We start from the raw sequence: 12838 nt of genomic DNA, 5'->3' as shown, positions 1-12838 counted from the left end.
CTGACCATTAAAGAACAGGGTGAAATCAGGCTAAAAAGTATGTAGAGAAAGAGATGGACTACAGTCAGTAATTGTACTGTAGAACTACAAAGTGCTTCTATATGGTAAGTGGAGCTGATAACATGGACAGTGAGTGTAGAAACAAGAAGGTGGTTTTAATGTTATGGCTGATCAGTGTATGTTAAATGTATGTTTTTGTTTGATTTATTGGGTAAGTCAGCACCCCAATCTCTTTTTGAATACCATCTATGACAGTCTTTTACTTTTGTGTCCTTTTTTTTTGTCACATCTTTTAGTGTAATCGATTGATCAATAGACTATTTGGTTCTGATTATGTTCAGCCACTGCTGTTCCAGAATTAGATCAGCAGTGATTTTTTGTTTGGCCTCACCACCGCATCATTGCAATCTTATTTAGAATGTCTCAGCTATTTTAAGATAATCCTCTATTTAAAAAAAATCAATGTTGTAAAAAAATGCACTGGTATCAAAGCTTGTGGTGTTAAAGTCAATGGTGTAAGAGCATTGTTACACTAGGAAAAGTAGGTTTTTATTCAGATTTCACTACCACTCACATTTCTGTTTTCAAAGCTGGTTCAATTCTCAGTTATGCTAAAAGTCAGCTGAGCTTCTTCAATTTTACCAGAAGTTCAGATTTTAAAGTGTTCAAACTGACCTCACAGTCTCTGCACTGAGGGGAATACCAACAGCACATGCATGTGTGGAAAAAGAGTGTTTGTTTGTGCCTACTTTACATGGACCCCACCCTAGACCACACCTGGATTTTAAAATCTGCTGGGTTACAATCGTCTTATAACATACCCTGTGGACACTTCCTGTTGGTGTGTTAGAGCTGCTTTTTTTCACAAGGTGTGGTAATCTACTTGTAATCTTATCAGTAAACACATTCTAATCAAAGGAATCTGTTTCCTTTATTTATTATTGTTATTATTATAGTTTTTTGACAGCAAGGTGCTGCAAGTAATATGCCAGTAAAACACATTACCCTGTAATTACAGTTTTAGTGCCACTGCAGTGATGAAGGATGGTTGAACACCTAAATAACATCTGGTTAGCAGGGTTCCTTTCAGTTGATAAGGTCAGAGGAGGTTGACAGTGTTAATTTTGTTGTACTGACAGTCAGTAATTCTATACTAATTGTGTAGGATTTTTACAGGGTTTGGAACACAATTTGACGTCCATGTAGAGTAGTAACTTATCACGAGAGGCTGGCCACCACTGGAGTGATACACCAATCAGCCATACCATTAAAACCACTTCCTTGTTTCTACACTCAATGTCCATTTTATCAGCTCCACTTACCATATAGAAGCACTTTGTAGTTCTACAATTATTGACTGTAGTCCATCTATGTTTTTTTAGCCTGCTTTTACCCTGTTTCTCAATGGTCAGGACCTCCACAGAGCAGGTGAATCATTCTCAGCACTGCAGTGACAATGATATGGTGGTGGTGTGTTAGTGTGTGTTGTGCTGGTATGAGTGAATCAGACACAGCAGCGCTGCTGGAGTTTTTAAATACTATTTCCACTCACTGTCCACTCTTTTAGACACTCCTACCTGGTTGGTCTACCTTGTAGATGTAAAGTCAGAGACGATCGCTCGTCTATTGCTGCTGTTTGAGTTGGTCATCTTCTAGACTTTTATCAGTGGTCACAGAACGCTGCCTGGCTGGATGTTTGGTTGGTGGATTTTTCTTAGTCCAGCAGTGACAGTGAGGTCAGTCTCACTGCAGTGCTGAGAATGATCCACCACCCAAATAATACCTGCTCTGTACTGGTCCTGGGAGAGTCCTGACTATTGAAGAACAGCATTAAAGGGGGCTAACAAAGCAGGCAGAGAAACAGATGGACTACAGTCAGTAATTGTAGATCTACAAAGTGCTTCTATATGGTAAGTGGAGCTAATAAAAAGGACAGTGAGTGTAGAAACAAGGAGGTGGTTTTAATGTTATGGCTAATCGGTGTATAACCCTTTTCAGACTGATATATTTTAAAAACATTTAGAAAATTCCACAGATCATAACGTAGTGTTCCTGTAGAAACCATATGGTGACTTACTGACGTTGATAGTATGGTTAAAGGTAAGTGAGATTAATATGATACAGGGCTGATTGAAACCAAGTTCACACTACACAACGTTCAAGTTGTCAGATCACTGTACAGTTCACACTACACAACTGGATCTCCACAAGTTGGAAGTCATTGTGGTTTTCACACTACTTGACTGATAGGCGTGATAGGCGTTAGGGGATTACTATAGTCTGTCTGGTCTCCCAAACTACATTTTGTCACGAAAACACACGCGAGTAGTGACAAGGGCTTTAATGATACCAAGCAAGATGAAGCGAGCGATCAATGTTGCTTGTGCTCTGATGTGTGGTGTAAAAGCAAGTAGGAAATATACATGAATCTGGAAAAAGGAGTAGATTTGGCTACACAGCTAGCATGTCTGTTTTGCAGAGAATGTTGGAAGTCAAATAAATATTTTTATTATGTTTTGGCATGGATTATGTAAGAATTACAGCATGGACTCAATGATGACTGATTTTACCTAGCTGCAATTAATGGCATTACTATCATAATCAAGGTCTAAACCAGGGTGTCTCTCCCCAAAGTCAGGGAGACCATCTGGCTTATTTAGCATAGAAGACAGGAAGAACAGGAAGACAGCGACAGCTCTCACTAAGGGAACCAGACGTTTATTATAATGAGTGATCAACAACCATCACAGACAGAGAAAACTGGCCTAGACATAAAAATAATAACACAGTTAGAACTGAGGTGACAGTTCCATCTTGTCTGCACTTCTTTTGGTAATACACAATTGACATTGCATTCTTCACAGGAAGGGCTTAAATGCTAGGTGGTATTTTCAAATGTATATATTGGTGTGTTCTTCAGTCACTAATTGTTTAGTCCAGCTCCGCTGAATCCAAGTTACATCCATGTATCTTGCTACTGCTTCCTGTAATAAAAATGGAAAATTTTTCATCAAGTTCAAAAAGACGTCCTTTTTTTCCTCACAATGATAAGTCACAAATACTTGTGTGCTTGTAAAGCTTGTGTGCGTGCTGATGTACTCTGATAGAAACTATATTATGGCCCTGTTCCACATATTTACATCTCCTCCCCCCGGGTTTCCTCTTTGCATCTTGCATTCATAACAATCACAACCTGATCGCAACAGCTTTCACACTACATGACTTTGAGTCGCTGACAGGTCCAGATGTTTAGCATGCTGGATATTTTTCTTGAGTCTGTGAGCATTTGGAGAGCCACTCGGATCTACTCATTGAACAGTTCACACACAGCGATCGAGAGCCAATTTTGGAGCCCAGAATGAACGTTGAGTCGTGTCCGAGCTGCCACATCTAGCGGCGATCTGTCAGCGAGCGGAAATGAAGACAAAAACCGTGTAGTGTGAACTAGGCATTACCAGTTCCATTTGGTAAATTGGTTGATTAAATAATCAAGAAAACCACTGCTATTTTACAAGGACGACACTGTGTTAAATGAATTTTTTTCTCCTAAATTCCTTTGTCTTACAAAATGTCTTTAATTCCCTTTTGTCAAATATTATCTTTGGTTTAATAATCTTAAATGATCACAATTATTATATAGTTATTCTAATTATTATTATTATCTTATATATTACAGTTCTATATTGTACAACTGCCTCAAGTCTTGTGGAACACAAAAAAAAGCTTAGAAGAAAGTCGTCTGCAATTTCTTAAGCTAACCACAGGTTCTGTAATTCAACCATACAGAGGTATAATGTTTGCAGTACACCACTTAAAAGCTGGCAGCTGACACTGCGAGACGAGGGCTCTATGTGGCTTTCTTTAAACACATATCTGCCAGGTGTAGGAAATTGTTGAAGATATATCGTCAAACCACATTACTTTCTTGGGTATGAAGTAACAAAAAAGATTTAACAGACGTAATGCAGCCAGAGTTAGAATGATGTTTGTGCTGTGTTTGTTTAAACTGACCTCAATGTGTCCAGATTTCTTCAAAAGATAAGTGTAAAATGTGCATATCTAAAATCATTCAGTGTGAAAAGTATGTAATAACAGAGTACAGAGTAGATATTTGTACAGTATCTGTGACCTTATTGTCCATAAAAAAGATACCTGTTGGCCACATAGCCAAATCCACTGCTTCAGCCAGATTCATTTATTTTTCCTACCTGCTTGTACACTGCATATCAGCGCATAAACCACTTTGATCGCTCGCCATTCTTGTTGGCGTGCATTTTTGGACATGGTATCTTTACACCCCTTGTCACTTCTTGTGTGTGTTTTCTTGACAAAAAGTAGTTTGGGGAACCAGATGGACTCGCCTGAGATTCCTCCTGGTGATAGACTGTGTAATGTGTAATGTAATCTATTGCCTATCAATCATGTAGTACAAAAACCACAACGACTTTAAGGACTCCCGATTGCAAGTAATCAAGTCGGGTACTGTGAACTTAAATCAACACAAACCTGTTGAGTCATAGTGATGGTTTTGTAATAGCACAAACTGGAAATGTAAGCCTGATAATACTGGAACTGTTGTTTGTTTGTTTGTTGTTTGTTTCCGTGCAGCAGAACTTTGTGGTGGATCTGACCACCAGAAAACACTGCCCACGAGATTGACCTGCACCCTTTATAGAGTTCTATTTTATTACAGGTCACCACTTCTATCACTTAATCCTAGGAGCAGTTTGAAGAAGCCAAGCCAGCTTCTTCATGTTCTTTAAGATAGGGAGGGGGTACCAGGAGTATCTAAAACCCATGTAGACATGCAGGGTGTACATGAGGAACTCCACAAACAGTGACCAAAGAAAAAGATTGAATCTTCATCCCTATGCCCATGCATTATTATAATTTTTAAACTATTGCGATAGAATAACAATAATAAATTGCTAGATATTAGTCTGATGTTTGAAATGTTAAATAAACAGGTAAACACAGTGGTGTGAATGGTTTGTTTCTTTATTTCCTGTAATGTTTACAGCATAAACATTGTTTTTTTCTAAAATCTGCATTTAGTGGAATTTGGATTTTTGCTTACAGGGATTGTGGCCGTGTTTTTTTGTCTGTTCAAATTTAAAATCATTTAATCATACTATAAAAGACCAAAATCTTTAAAAAAAATAATAAATAAAAAATAATAATAATAACTAACGGCCCGAGACACGGAGGGCAGATACACACGCAGAGATGTGGACTAAATATATTTATTAATAAACGCAAGGATTAGGCACATGGCTAGTAACGCAAGGATTAGGCACATGGCTAGTAACGCAAGGATTAGGCACATGGCTAGTAACGCAAGGATTAGGCACATGGCTAGTAACGCAAGGATTAGGCACATGGCTAGTAACGCAAGGATTAGGCACATGGCTAGTAACGCAAGGATTAGGCACATGGCTAGTAACGCAGGCTAGGCACATGGCTAGTAACGCAGGCTAGGCACATGGCTAGTAACGCAGGCTAGGCACATGGCTAGTAACGCAGGCTAGGCACATGGCTAGTAACGCAGGCTAGGCACATGGCTAGTAACGCAGGTTAGGCACATGGCTAGTAACGCAGGCTAGGCACATGGCTAGTAACGCAGGCTAGGCACATGGCTAGTAACACAGGCTAGGCACATGGCTAGTAACGCAGGCTAGGAACATGGCTAGTAACGCAGGCTAGGCACATGGCTAGTAACGCAGGCTAGGAACATGGCTAGTAACGCAGGCTAGGAACATGGCTAGTAACACAGGCAGAGACAAAACAGAGTCCAGAAAAGGAGTCAAACAAAGCTCAAATAGTTCCCAGCATCTGAGGAGAGGCTGCCTCCTTTTATCAGGAGCAGCTGGAGCTAATTAGTTCAGATGCACCAATCAGGAACGGGGTGTGGCAGGAGACAGCGTGTGCTCCCAGTGAGAGAGGGGTGTGGCACATAGGAGCACACTGGAGCACACAAAGGCTCCAACTGTGACAAATATAGATCACAGAAAAGAGATAAAGTAAGAGAAAAAGGAGCTCGGAAAAGAGATAAAATAAGAGAAAAAAGCTCAGTGAAGAGATAAAAGAAAAGAAAAAAAGAGCTCAGAGACGAGATAGAATAAAGATTAAAAAAAAGAATAATGAACAAATAACATGCTAGAGGATAAATGTTAAGTGTGTGTTTTAAAACGTCTTTTAAGTGTGGTGAAAAGGAATGGCAACATTACAAAGTGGTAAATGCTTTTTTTTTGGAATGTGTTGCAGGCCTGAAATGCAGGAATGGATGTTTATTAATAAATGAAATAAAGTTGAGCAGATAAAACATGAAATATCTCAGGTTCATCCTTTCTGCAATCAAATAAAAGTCAAAGTAAATGTAAGAAACTCTGTGGTTTTTATTATTTGCATTTTCCATACTTTTTCTGATTTTCTTGAATTGTGGTTGTACTGTATATTAGTAATGATATCATTGTTTTAGTAGCTATCTACATTTGATCTGCAGTAAGTGGTCTGCTGGTTTGACAGGGAGTTTGGTTTTGAAGTGAAATAACACACACACACACACACACACAAACACACACACACACACACACACACACACACACAACCTGTCCAACCAGTACACACACTGTAAGAAGCCATTTTAAGGAACATTAGAGGAAAAATAAGATGGATACAGTTTGAAAAACTAAACAATGTAAACTGCCTATGAGATTGAGGGACGGTTTGTTAGGGTATTATCTGGCCAAATGCAAGCATGCCAAGCAGTAGCCTAGTGGTTAAGGTACTGGACTAGTAACCAAAAGATTGCTGGTTCAAGCCCAACACTGCCAGGTTGTTGCTGTTGGGCCCTTGAGCAAGGCCCTTAACCCTCAATTGCTCACACTGTATACTGTAACAGTAATGTAAAACGCTTTGGATAAAGGTGTCTGCTAAATGCAAAAAATGTAAATGCAAATGGAAAGCTATTTTGTTTACAATGGAAATGATTTTGTGATGACCAGAGCAGAAAAAGCAATGTAAATGCCTATGGATTCATCATCAACATCTTCATCACATCAATAGACAATACCTTCAAAGTTATTATATGCATTTTGCTGCTATTATTTGTATGCATTACATTCACACAGTTATCATTCATCAAGTGACACATATTCATTATTACGTTTGTATATCATTACATTTATTCTTTGAGAACTGTGATGGATTGTGTTGGACTAAAGTTTAAATGATTGTTATACATTTCTATAGTCTGACCAGCTATAAGGCAAACTATGACTGATTATCTGCATCTAATGAGTTGGGTGTAGGGCGACAGTCTGATTATAATTTGCAGAGATTTCATAGCGGGATATACACTGATCAGCCATAACATTAAAACCACCTCCTTTTACCAGCTCCACTTACCATATAGAAGCACTTTGTAGTTCTACAATTACTGACTGTAGTCCATCTGTTTCTCTGCATGCTTTGTTAGCCCTTTTTCATGCTGTTCTTCAATGGTCAGGACTCTCCCAGGACCACTACAGAGTAGGTATTATTTAGGTGGTGGATCATTCTCAGCACTGCAATGACACTGACATGGTGGTGGTGTGTTAGTGTGTGTTGTGCTGGTATGAGTGGATCAGACACAGCAGCGCTGATGGAGTAAACACCTCACTGTCACTGCTGGACTAAGAATAGTCTACCAACCAAAAATAACAAGCCAACAGCGCCCCATGGGCAGCGTCCTGTGACCACTGATGAAGATCTAGAAGATGACCAACTCAAACAGCAGCAATAGATGAGCGATTGTCAGTGAGTGGACACAGGATTTAAAAACTCCAGAAGTGCTGCTGTGCCTGATCCACTCATACCAGCACAACACACACTAACACACCACCACCATGTCACTGCAGTGCTGAGAATGATTTTAATGCTAATTCATTTTGTTATATTTTGATGCAGAAAATTCATTTTTATTTAATTAAAAGATGAACAATCCATTTTATTTCTTTGAACAACTCAAAGCATCCTGCAAAGGTCCTGCATAATAATATATGTGACAAAATAGTTCAATATATTTTTAAAACCCCACCATGACTTTGTCTGCGTTGGTTCCTTCATTGTTTTACTTGGGCAGGGATGCAACTTTGATGACCTAGAGATCTGCAATTCTCAATAATTGTATAAGCTCATATCAAAACTTTTGTTTATCACATACGTATATACCAACATATTTTGTATTTCAGTACATCACTGTTTTCTTTTTATTCTAATACTTATATTATACTATACTTATATTAATAATGCCACTATGTATGCTTCCATAAATACTTAAATATTTAAAGTTAATTCAATGGAGCACCTAAGTTTCAAACATCATTAAATCATTATAAGGAGTGCAGAGTACAATAAGAACAGAAAAAAAAACAGGAAGCAATAAAGGATTTTTTTTGGTAAGTGCATTGCATGGCAAGTCCATGTTTGTGGACCACAATAGTTCGGAGTGTTTACAGCAAATGACTCATATTTCACAATGTACTAGGTAGTAGCATGTGGAACAGGATGTTTGTGTAGCTATTACTGGCAACTTTCAGTAAAAGTGTAATGCTAATATATCATAACTGTGAACTAGACCCCTCACCCCACTTGAGAATATTTTTTTATTTGACAGCAATCTATCTATCTATTCAAACTTCCACTGAAATCATATGGCTGTTAGAAGCTTACTTGACTGAGGACAGTATCATTCCCATTCCAGCACCTTCTAATGAATGGTAGATCTGTTTTCTAAACTGGTGTTCTGGTTTCCTCCCTCAAGCCTAAACACATGCAGTCCAGCCAGTCGGCGCTACTAAAATTTTTCCATGAGTGTGAGTGTGAATGTGTGTGTTTTTCATACAGCAGCAGTTCAAAGTGCTTTGCAGGACAGAAAATGGCACAAATACAGGAATTCAAATAAAAAAATTAAAAAGCAAGCATCCAAGTTTTTTGCTATCAGCGGGGGTTTAGATTTCCTGTACCATTAAAATATTCCGAAGATATGTAGAAACACATAGTTTTACAAATATTACTAATGTGATTTTTAAAACTGAGCTCATTGTTCATCAAATCAAATAAGCTCTGTTCATCTTATTTTGAAAGTAGATGACAAGCATGGAAGGTGGAAAATTCCCCAATTAAAATCTGCTCTCAGTCTAGGGTACTGTTATACAAACAGACCACACCACCTAGCTTCTTTCCCTTCCTAGACACTCTTAAATACATAATATGTGGGTGGAGAAGTGGCTACTATCAAAACCACTACTATCAAGCCAAGTCTCTGTCAAGAAGAAAAGAGCAATACTGTGTAATGACTTTCTTGTCAGTGAGAGAAAATTCAGTACAGCTCATTTAAGGATTCGCTGGCCTAGGGTGCAGAGGTTAGATTAAGCTTTGGTTTTTTCTCCAGTGTATACCAGAAGCCAAAACAGAAATTCTTTATGCTTTTTGTATGGAGCATAAGAAATGAATAGAAATTCTGTGCTGACGTTTGTTCCACACAACTGGCAGACTGTGGGGAAGTGGAGATAAGAAGAGATAAGCAGAGACACGTCCAGGTCACATACAGCAGGAAGCAGAATGCTGTTGTTCAAGATATGACACTTAAATTTAATGTTGTCTTAAATTAAGCCTTCATATGATTGTCTGTGGAGATTCAAAAAAGAGCTGGACAATGCGACCCTTTCCTCTTGACTGCTTCAATCTTTCCTAAGACAAGCTCCAGTCTTCCTGCCTATTCCTTCTATTTTTAGACATAAATAAAGATAAAATAATACACATATACCTAAACATACCAAAATATGTTCTAGTTTGTTGTGTATTGCTAATTAAATAAGCTACGAAAGACAAGACTGGTAAACTGATATTAAGCAGTACAGATACAGCAACACTAGTGTTACATGTTCTAATGGTCATCTATCTAGCCATCCAGTAATATCTGCTCAATAGATTAAATGGTGTTATAACTAAGTGTAACTAACTATCACATACCAACCTGCTTAATTAATATGTATAGCATAAACTGTACATTTACATTTTAAACTGCATTTACAACAAATCCCCGATTCCATCATAAACTTAAACTTCAAAATGAAGTATAAGCACCATCACATAGATTAAATATACCAATCTTTTGTGATCTTTATGACCGCTTTATGACCATTGTCGGTAGAGCTGATGATGCCACACAAGTTGTTAAAGCCTATGGGCTACTGTCAGACAAGACCAAAAGAGAGAAATCTGGGAACAAACACCAGAGGTGGATTTAGCGCAGACACAAAGACAGCCATGTACAAAAATAGCTTACCTTCAGAAGCATGGAAGCGGATCTATGATGGTGGTGGATTTGTGATATTATGGGCTGTTTATCCTCATATTTAGGCCCTGGACACCTTGTTTGGATACACGGTATCATGGACTTCATTGAGTATCAGCAGATATTAAATCAGAACCTGACAGCCTTAGCCAGGGAGCTTAAACTAGGTCATGATTGGATCCTCAAGCAGTACAATAATCCAAAGCACACCTGAAAATCAACACAGAAATACACAGAGTCAAGGTTTCGCCAAATCCACAAACATGGGTCTTGACATTTAAAGGATTCTGAGAGATTCTAAATGGTGGAATGGTCTCTGATCCGTTGCCATGTGTCATTTAGTCTCAGATAAAAGACTCAAAGCTGTTATCTTAGCAAAGAGGTTTACATTTACATTTTCAGCATTTAGCAGATGCCTTTATCCAAAGTGAATTACTGTATACAGTCTAAGCAATTGAGGGTTAAGAACCTTGCTCAAGGGCCCAACAGTGGCAACCAGGCAGTGGTGGGGTTTGAACCGGTAACCTTCAAATTAAAAGTCCAGTACCTTAACCACTAGGCTACAACTGCCCAAAGTTCTAAATGTAAAGGTCAATTAACTGTTGGACACACACCTTCAGCGGTGTACAGTTGCGGTGAATGTTAAGTACACCATGTAAAATATATCCAGAAATAGAGCGTTTAGTAAAACTGCTTGCATTTATACTTAGATTGTTATGAGTAGCGGAGAGGGAGGACCCAAGACGCGGAGATAAGAGAAAATAAAGGTTCTTTATTTAATAAATGAAAACAAAACAAGGAATAACATAAAACAATTCGGGGACCCCGAACGCTGCCGAAGACTCTGGCTCTGAAAAGGAAAGAGAAACAAAACCGGAACCAACTTGTACTGGAAGCGAGCCGCGAACCCTGGTCGCTGGCACGCCGTCCCAAGACCGTAGCGCCTCGCTACGGCAAGGCTGTGGAAAGAAACAGCGCCGGCGCTAAAACGAGGCACCGCGCTCAGCCGAGCTCGGGGAAAAAACCCACGAGGCAAAACCAAAACAGAGGAATGGAACAAAGGTTCTAAAAAGCTCGACGGTGCTGTCACCAGCGCAGCTGGGAAGTGACCGTATAATATAACTAGTTCGCAATAAAGTAGCGAACTCCGGACGTGAACCCTGGTCGCTCCGGTGGAGGCGCGGCTCACAAGGGAAGCTCCAGTAACGCTACAAAGATCCCCGAGCCGGTAAGCGCTATAAAGCACGGGGAAGCGAATACCCCGGCGTTAGCTTTAGCCGAAAGCTAGACGGCAAGAGCCGGAAAGGAAAATCCAGCGTTAGGACTGCACCCAGTCGCAACAGCCAATCTACCCAAAACTTATCTAGTACCTCGGGCCTCCTGACCCTACTCCTCCAACCGCCTATGGCGCCTGGAGGTACCCACTAGACTAAAGGAAAGAAAAAGTGGCTGGAGCAATGCAGCCAAACGCCGGCATGAGAACAAAAGGTGCGACGCCGGCACACTGGCGACGCCCACTTATATAGTAAGCGCGCAGGTGCCGGTCGTACGCCCTAATCAGCGGGCTTCCTATATGAAGCCACGCTGCTCTTTGTTCTGTAATGTCTGCGACGCCGAGGACAGGTGGTAAGTCCGTCAGACGCCGCAGACCCCCTAACAGGACCCCCCTCCTCTAGGGACAGCTCCCGAGGTCCCAAGACCCGCAGACCGGTTCCTTCGGAATTCTCGGATCAGTTCGGGGTCCAGGATCTGCCGAGCCGGTACCCACGAACGCTCCTCGGGGCCGTAACCTTCCCAATCCACCAGGTATTGGGTGCTGCCCTGCACTCTCCTGCTATCCAGGAGGTGGCGAACCGTAAATGCAGGGGCACCCTGGATGATACGAGGGGCGGGAGGTTGTGGGGGGGTAAAGCTCCCCCGCTCGCGAACGGGCGAAGTTGGGAGACGTGGAAGGTTGGATGCGCCTTCATCCTGGGAGGCAGCTCCAACCTATATGTCACCGGGTTGATCCGTCTGACTACCTTGAACGGACCAACGTACCTCGGTGCCCAGCTTGTGAGTGGTACCTTTGACGGGGAGATCCTTCGTCGATACGAGGACACGTTGGCCCGGCCGGAACGTCAGAGCCGGCTGTCGCCTGCGGTCGGCATTGCGCTTCATAGAGCGCTGAGAGGCCAAAAGGGCCTGTCTTGCCTTCCGCCAGGCGACGCGGCAGCGACGGACATGTTGCTGCACAGACGGCACCGCAACCTCTTGTTCCTGATCAGGAAACAGTGGAGGGGGATAGCCGTACTGTGCCTCAAAAGGTGACATACGCAATGCGGCATGGTGCAGGGTATTGTGGGCAAATTCAGCCCACAATAATTTATCCGCCCAGGTGGCTGGATTCCCTGCGGTAAGGCACCGAAGCATCTTGCCTAGGTCTTGGATAACCCGCTCCGATTGCCCGTTGGACTCGGGGTGATAACCCGAGGATAAGCTGGTCGTCGCGCCCAGGAG

General features: G+C 41.0%; 1 long non-coding RNA gene across 3 annotated transcripts in view; it reads right to left on the bottom strand.

The window, feature by feature from the left end:
• Positions 1 to 12838, bottom strand: part of LOC134310977 (uncharacterized) — a 169392-nt gene that overhangs the window by 72770 nt on the left and 83784 nt on the right. For 2 of the 3 annotated variants that reach the window (XR_010011358.1, XR_010011357.1), the window contains exon 2: positions 10331 to 10549. This is a non-coding gene — a long non-coding RNA (uncharacterized LOC134310977). Of the gene's footprint in view, positions 1 to 2701; positions 2985 to 10330; positions 10550 to 12838 lie in introns of those variants that run through there. The other variant, XR_010011356.1, reaches the window with a different exon arrangement.

This window comes from Trichomycterus rosablanca, chromosome 3 (assembly GCF_030014385.1).
Source record: "Trichomycterus rosablanca isolate fTriRos1 chromosome 3, fTriRos1.hap1, whole genome shotgun sequence".
NCBI classification, from domain to species: domain Eukaryota; kingdom Metazoa; phylum Chordata; class Actinopteri; order Siluriformes; family Trichomycteridae; genus Trichomycterus; species Trichomycterus rosablanca.
The sequence above is the reverse complement of the archived record's forward strand: the minus strand, read 5'-3'. Positions and strand labels throughout refer to the sequence as shown.